Raw genomic sequence first — 8,520 nt, 5'->3', positions numbered from 1 at the left:
CCACATGTGTACAATCAATGGCCCCCACGGTGCATGGGAATCCTGCAATTCTGAAGAAATCCGCCATTGCCTTATGCCGCAGATGCTCCTGGGTGGGTTCAATGATGTGGTGGGACATGCGTTTGAGGATTGCGGGGACAACCTGGTGCACACATCTTTTAATGGTGGATTGTGACATCCCAGCCACGAATATTACCCTATATTGTTTGAACTGTTCGGTTTTTTAAATCTGTACTGTGTACCTTGATGTTTATCCCATTTACCGTACTGATGTTTGTAATGACGCGGTGGTTCCTATGGACCCCCTTTTTCCCTGTTTATAAATAAAGAATTAAAAAAAAAAAATCAATGGGTGCGCCAGATACGTTCGGCGTAAATATGCGCCCGCACTACGCCGGCGGAGAAAAGTTACGTCGGTCGGGAGAAGCCTATTTTCGGGCATATCTAGTTCTGTGGGTACGGCGCACATTTACACTTACGCGGCGTATCTCGAGATACGTCGGCGTAAGTCCTACCTGAATCTACCCCTTATAGTTAATTTCAATTGTATTCATGTCGGTTGCGGTGTTATGTACGGATGCTATTATTTTTTTAACTTGTTGATCCTCAAATTTCTTGCTTATTTCTTTTTCCCATTTCTCTATATAATAAGGTTTTCCTTGTAGCGCTGATTCTGTCAGGATTTGATAAACTCTTGATATCACGTGTTTTACTGGGGTTTGCGTAGAGCACAACTTCTCTAAGGGGGTTAATTTCTTTTCATCTCTTAAAGGTGTAGGTATTGAATTTATCAGATGTTTTAGTTGTATATATTCCCAGTAGTTGATATCCCACCTGTTTTTTTTCTTTTATCTCCAGGAATGTTTTTATCTTTCCCTGTTCTATAATGTCATTTATTTGTGCAGCCCCCATCTTATTTCCAAACCGTGTCCCTTTCCCCGGTATAAAAAAATTAGTTTCCGTAAGTGAAATTAAAGGTGAATTGTAAATCCATGTATTCTATTTGTGTATTAAATCCCAAACTTTGAAAACATTCTTTGTTAGTTTGTGCGTGTCTACATCCAACACTCTGTACTTTTGTGGTATCCATACGTTTTTGTGAAGTGCTGTTTTACTTATACTATTTTCCATTCAAATCCATTTTTCTTTCATTCTCTTTGTGTTTGTTTCCCCATTCTACCATTCGTGCAATGATCGTGGCCTTATAATATCTCTTTATATCCGGTGCTGCTAATCCTCCGTGTTTTTTTCCTCTTGTTAATGTTGCAAAGTTTACTCTTGCTTTTTTGTTTTTCCATATATATTTTATCAGCATTGTTTTAATGGTCTTGAAGAAACTCTGTGGGATATCTATGGGTAACATCTGGAATTTATGTTATTTTTGTGAGGGTAGCCATCCTAAAAGCGTTTATCCTTCCTAACCATGAAAGTGATCTTGTTATATTCTTTTTTAGATCTGTTTTTATTTCATTTAGCAGAGGGATTAGGTTAGCAAGATACAGACCATCTACTGTAGATGTCAATTTAACCCCCAGATACGTTAGCTCTCCTCTCACCCACATGTATGAATATTGTTTTTGCAACGCAAGTTCTTATTTTTTCTCCAGTCCTATATTTTGAATTTCTGTTTTTATGGGATTTATTTTGAAGTTCGAAAGTTCTCCGTACTTTTTTATTTCCTTAGCTATGTTTGGCAGGGTCACCTTTGGGTTAGTTATGTACATTAAGATATTGTCGGCATACGCCGCTATCTTGTGTTCTTCTTCGCCTATTCTCGCCCCCTCTATTTTTGGGTTATTTTGCAGGGTTGCCAAAAAATGTTCCAGCGTTAGTACATATAGAAGTTGCGAGAGCGGGCACCCTTGTCTAGTCCCATTATGCATTTCAAAGGGCAATGACATTTTACCATTAACCTTGACCATTGCCGTTGGTCTACTGTACAAATTTTGTATCCAGTGTCTAATTTTAGGTCCCATTCCCTGATATTGGAGCGTGTCCATCATAAATCCCCAGTCTACCCTGTCAAATGCTTTCTCGGCGTCTATTGACAGGAGTAGAACTGGGGATTTTACGCTCTTGTTTTCCTGCAGTAGTAATATAGTTTTTAGACTATTATCTCTACCTTCTCTTCTGGGTATAAACCCGGTCTGGTCTGGGTCAACCCAATCTGGCATTAGGTCCTTTAATCGAGTGGCTAGGATTTTTGCGTATAGTTTTGTGTCGACATTTTGTAATGCTATAGGCCTATAACTAGAACATAATGTCTTATCTTTCCCAGATTGTGGTATTATAGTGATGTGGGCCATTAAAGATTCATGTCGCATTTCTTCTTCTTCCCCTATTTGGTTAAAGTAATCACATAGTCTCGGGATCAATTGGCTTTGAATTTTTTTATAATATTTGATGGTGAACCCATCTGGTCCAGGACTTTTCCCAATGGGTGTTTCTTTTAATGCTCTTATAATTTCTTCCTGTGTAATCCCTGCTTCCAAAGCTGTCAGGCATTCTTCATGTATTTTGGGCAATTTTGTATTCTTTAAATATTCTTGTGTCTTTTCTTTCCTCTTCTCCTTCTCCTTATGTGTATCTTCCTTTCTAATTGCGTATAATGCACTATAATATGTTTGGAATGCTGTTGCAATATCAACTGTTTTATTCACCATTTCTCCTCTTCCATTCTTTATCTTCTCTATAAAATGTAGCGACTTATTGCACCTTAACATTTTTGCAAGGTATTTTCCAGGCTTGTTTCCTCCTTTGTATCTGTCCTTTCTGATTCTGTTGAACTCCTTTCTTGTTTCCTGCTCCATTAGGTCTTTCAATGATTCCTTTTTTAGTATTAAGGCACGTTGGATTTCCTTTTCGGCATTTCTCTTATGTCTTTGTTCCAAGTCATATATTTCTTTTAAGATTTTTTGCATATTAATTTCTCTTTCTTTCTTTTTTCTGGCCCCAATAGCTATCAATTGGCCCCTTATAACGGCCTTGTGCACTTCCCAGATTGTTGCTTTACTCAATTCTGGTTTGTCATTGGTCAGGAAATACTGGTTAATTTCTGTTTCTATTATCTTCTCTACTTCTTGGTCTTCAATTATATCTTCATTTATTCTCCAGGCTCCTCTCCCCATCACTTTCCTTTTTAATTTTAGCTTCATTGTCACTGGGGCGTGATCTGATATTGTGGCTATGTCTATTAATGTGTCCATTACTACCTCCAATGCTCTATGTTCAATCAGTATGTAGTCCAGTCTGGAGTACGTTCCATGTATCGTTGAATGGTATGTAAAATCTTTTACATTAGGATGTTGGATCCTCCAGACGTCTAGTAATTGATGTTCAAATAGTTTTCCTTTTACTCTTCTTAATACTTTTTTTTCTATATCTACAGCCCCGGAAGTGGAATCTAATTTGCTGTCCATAGTAAAGTTTAAGGGCTAGATTCACAGAGAGATAAGACGGTGTATCTCCTGATACGCCGTCGTATCTCTGACTTAGGCCCGTCGTATCTATGCGACTGATTCATAGAATCAGTTACGCATAGATATGCCTAAGATCCGACAGGTGTAACTGTGTTACACCGTCGGATCTTAACTGCATTTTTAAAATGGCCGCGGGGGGCGTTCTCGCTGATTTACATTGAGAAATATGTAAATCAGCGAGATACGGCAATTCACGAACGTACGCGGACCCGATGCAGTGTTGTTACGACGTTTCCGTAGCGGTTTTCCTGGCGTATACTTACCCCTGCTTCTATGAGGCGCAGCCAATGTTAAGCATAGCCGTCGTTCCAGCGTCGATTTTGATTTTTTTTTACGTCGTTTGCGTAAGTCGTTCTCGAATACGGATGGACGTCATTTACGTAAGCGTCGAAACCACTGACGTCCTAGCGACGTCAGTGGGAGCAATGCACGCCGGGAAATTTCGCGGATGGCGCATGCGCATTTAAATCGGCGCGGGAACGCGCCTGATTTAAATAGTACACTCCCCCTAGCCGCGGAATTTGAATTCCGCAGGGGGATTTACGATCCGCCACCGCAAGTTTGGAGGTAAGTGTTTAGTGAATTAGCCACTTGCCTCTCCAACTTGCGCCAGTCGAACCTTAATCACATAGATCACGCGGATCTAAAGATCCGCTGATCTATGTGAATCTAGCCCTAAATCTCCAGCCATTATTAAGTAACCTTTTTTAAGTTCACCTAGTTCCTTCAAGATCTCTAGCAAATATTTTTTAGGGTGCTTATTGGGGCAGTATACATTTGACAAGGTGTATTTTATGCCTGATATAGTTCCTCTCAGGAACAGGAATCTGCCTTCAGGATCGACCTTCCTATCCTCAATCTTGAAGTCAACGTTGTTTCCAAAGCCAATTGCCACCCCCTTTGCCCTTTTTGTGCTTGAATCTCCATAATACCATATAGGGATCTTCTTAGAATATAATTTAATATTGCCATCCAATGCCAGATGGGTTTCTTCTAAAAATATGATTTCTGCGCCCTTTCTTTCTAATTCCCGTAGCACCATATGTCGCTTCTGTGGAGAGTTTAGCCCTCTAACATTGTATGTTATAAATGTTATCAAATCCATTCTTCTTTTTTGCTTCTTTCTTCCCATCTTCCATTTGTACAGGGATGAAGAGACCCAGGCCCCGTTATGCACCGGGGGTCTCTTCCGCCCCACAACTCTGGAGACAGCAGATCGGCTGGGGGTCCTCTTTTTCTTTTCTTCTCTTTTTTCCTTCCTTTCTTCTTTTGACAAACCATTTTTATCTTTTTCCCCCCCCCCGCTTTCCCCCCCTATCCTCCTCCCTCCCCCCGATCCTCCCCATTTACCTCCCGCTCTTCAGATGGTCTAGACTAGGGATGAGCCGAACATACCCGCGTTCGGTTCGCACCAGAACGTTCGAACAGACCGACCGTTCGCGCAAACATTTAGAACCCCATTGAAGTCTATGGGACTCGAACGTTCATATTCAAAAGTGCTCATTTTAAAGCCCAATATGCAAGTTATTGTTGGAAAACGTCATTGAGAACCCGGGTCTTGCCCCAGGGAACATGTATCAATGGAAAAAAAAGATTTAAAAACTGTAGTTTTTTCTTCAGCAGTGATTTTAATGATGCTTAAAGTGAAAAATAAATAAATAAAATTCCTTTAAATATGGTACCTGCTGGGTGTCTATAGTAGTGGCACGTGTTTAGAAATGTCCCTCCACAACATGAGAATACTCTCAGAAAAAAGTAATTTAATACTGCTTGCGGCTTTAATGTAATGTTTGGTCCCTGCAATATGGATAAAAATCATTGAAAAAAATAGCATGAGTTTCCCCGCCACCACTCCCCCCAGGTCATTACAAGACCCAGTGCTGATCCTGACCTCCCTGGGGCCCTAAGCAAAATGACATGGCACATTAAAAATGAGAATCGAGGTGGTGCTGACGACAGTGACAAGTCACAAAGTTGAAAGTTGAGAAGCGGGGGGGAGGGGGTATTCTGCTGTCTGAAATGACTCAGCCAGCGAGTTTAGAAGCGGGGTGAGGGGGCGAAAATGACTTCTCACCAGGCGGGGCCTCTAGTAATTTGGGGGGCCCTTTGCAGCTTTGCGGGGCCCTAAGCGGCTTGCATAGTGAGCCTATAGCGAGGATCGGCCCTGACAAGACCTTTTGGCCCTATATACTTTGAACAGCAGTATACAGGCGTTGCAAACAAGATAAGGACTGTAGGTTTCTTAAGTAGAATCAGAACCATGTCATACTTTGCTCCTGCATATTGCACAATTTCCTAAAGAGACCCTCAATAAACTATATGACACTTGTGCCTGATGAGGCCACTGATGTTCCAGTGGTGGTGGCCCGTGAGACTGTCCATACACGATTGGCCCCCCAAAGTGCACGTGCTGTGTGGCAACAAGATGTCGATTATTTTAGGGGTGGGGGGGCCATTACAATGCCAGATCTTGGCTCAATAAACTATTCTTTTGTGAAATAAAAATTCTAGAAAAAAGGGGGGTTGCCATCCGGGGCCCCCTTTGAACAAGTTCTGTGAAGAACTCCTGTTCTCTGAAGGCCTCCATTATTTCTGCAAGTCAAAATTTAGCAAAAAAAAACTAATGTCAGTCAAGCCTTAGCTTTCTCCCCATATCTAATCCACAAACTCATCCACTGATCATAAAGTCCAAAAATCAAGTTTCGTATCGTCGTACTGCACGATCGTTTTCCCGACGTTTTCTACTGACTGCGAACGATGTTCTAACTCACGCAATATACCTTTATACACTGCGCATGCGGGAAGCTCCGCACGTATCCCCGCCTATGACGATCGTTCTAGTAATTGGCACGGCCTTTTCGGTCGGTCAATGCACTTCACTGAAGAAGACATGATGGATGAGACTCAGGAGAGACCACAAGTAAGGAGAGAGGTCAGGCACACACCAGGAGCAGGAGCATGAAACAAGCTACCAGAATGACCTTTTATGAGATGGTGGATATGGTTGCCATTGTTGAAGAGGAGAACTATGATTGTCTAATAGGGCCTTACAAGAAACCCAAGAAGCTAAAGGGCCAGATCATGGAGAAGGTACGGAGGACTCTCCATGAGAAATTCGGGGTGCAGAGGTCAAGGGATCAGTTGAGGAAGAGGTGGTCAGACTTGAAAAGAAGAGACCCGGAGCAGCTGGAGAGAATTCGAAGAGTCCTCATAAGACGTAAGTAATTTTCATGTGTACTCTGAGTATTTGTTTTTATTATTTTGCAGCATGTGCTTTTTATTTCAGGTTGTGTATATATACAGTTCAAGAATAGATGTTTCAAGGTTCATGTTTGTGGGTATAATAATTGGTTGGTCATTCTATTTAAGAACTTTTTATGTGAGACCAATTTTTTATTTAATGTAGATGTGTTATTAACTAGATTTAAATAATCAAACTTAAGTCAATATACAGTAAAAGGAGAGTATGCTCAGCACAGCAGTTGGTTACACATATGGACTCAGTAGCACAATGGTTGGCATGGCCGATCCGCCCTATAGGCTCACTATGCAAGCCGCTTAGGGCCCTGCAAAGCTTGCGAAGGGCCCCCCAAATACGAGAAGAAGATGACGTTACAGAAGAGCGGACTGACCGCCGCCAGTATAGCGGCGGCCAGCCCTGAAGGAGAAGGAACCGGACAGCGGGAGAAAGAACCGGGGTGCGCCAAGTCAAGAGCGGAGAGCGGCGAATATAGAAGAAGACCCCCCCAGAGCTGAGAAGACCCCCGGAGCGGAGAAGACGTCACAGAAGAGCTGAGAAGACCCCCCGGAGCGGAGAAGACGTCACAGAAGAGCGGTGAAGACCCCGGAGAGCAGGAGAAGACCCCCGGAAATCGGAAGAAGAAGCCTACCCTGGTAAAAGAGCTAAAGAAGACAGGGGAGGCCTCCGGAGCAGACTAATAAAATATTTTAATACCCTGTGTGGTTTATTTGTGTTTTTACCACTTTTCTTGCAGGTGAATGGGTAGGGGTACGATGTGTCCCATACTCATTCACTTAGGGTGGGGGGCCGGTATCTGGGGGCCCCCTTATTAAAGGGGGCTCCCAGATTCCGATAAGCCTCCCGCCCGCATACCCCGACAACCAACGGCCAGGGTTGTCGGGAAGGGGCCCTGTCCTCATCAACATGGGGACAGGGTGCTCTGAGGTGGGGGGGCCGCAGTGCGCCCCCCTGCCCCAGAGCACCCAACCCCCCCCATGTTGAGGGCATGCAGCCTGGTACGGCTCAGGAGGGGGGGGGGGGGCGCTCGCTCGTCCCCACTCCCTTCCTGGCTGGCCGGGTAGCGTGCTTTGGATACGGGTCTGGTATGGATTGTAGGGGGACCCCCTACGCCGTTTTTTTTCGGCGTAGGGGGGCTCTCCTTACAACCCATAACAGACCTAAGGGCCCGGTATGCTCCTGAGGGGGGAACCCATGCCGGATTTTTATTTAAAATCCGGCGGGGACTTCCCCCTCAGGATTCATAACAAACGCCGCACACGTGTAGAATTGGCGGAAATCCAAGTCGGATCTCCCGTCGCTTCTATGACGCGCTTGCTGGGATGTGCTGTCACTATTCCAGTGAGTGTGAGATGTCGGCGAGATCTCGGCACCATGTCGCCGAGAATCAGCGCGATGCTGTCGTGCTAAAAACACAATATCACAAACACCTACTGTATGTCATTTTGCTTCGGGCCCCAGGGAGGTCAGGATCGGCACTGAGTGTTGGTCACAAGAACAACCTAGTTGGGGTGTCACACAGAGGTGATCCACAGTGTATACTTGTTGTTTTTCCATGTAGGAACTTGGCCAAATATAGAGAAATGCAGCAGCTTTGGTAATGGATAAAATCCTGTGTTAAGCTTAGAAGGATTGTAAAAACAGACAATTGTACCATACTTTTTAAAAAGAATGATTGATATTCCTCTTTCAGGCCTCTAATCTTTTTGATTTATGTATCCCTTTTTTTACAATCTCATAGAGCGCAATGAAGCTGCATCAGTGGAGCCAACCAACCCCACA

Source organism: Rana temporaria, chromosome 3 (genome assembly GCF_905171775.1).
Source record: "Rana temporaria chromosome 3, aRanTem1.1, whole genome shotgun sequence".
Lineage (NCBI taxonomy): Eukaryota > Metazoa > Chordata > Amphibia > Anura > Ranidae > Rana > Rana temporaria.
This window is presented reverse-complemented; position numbering follows the sequence as displayed.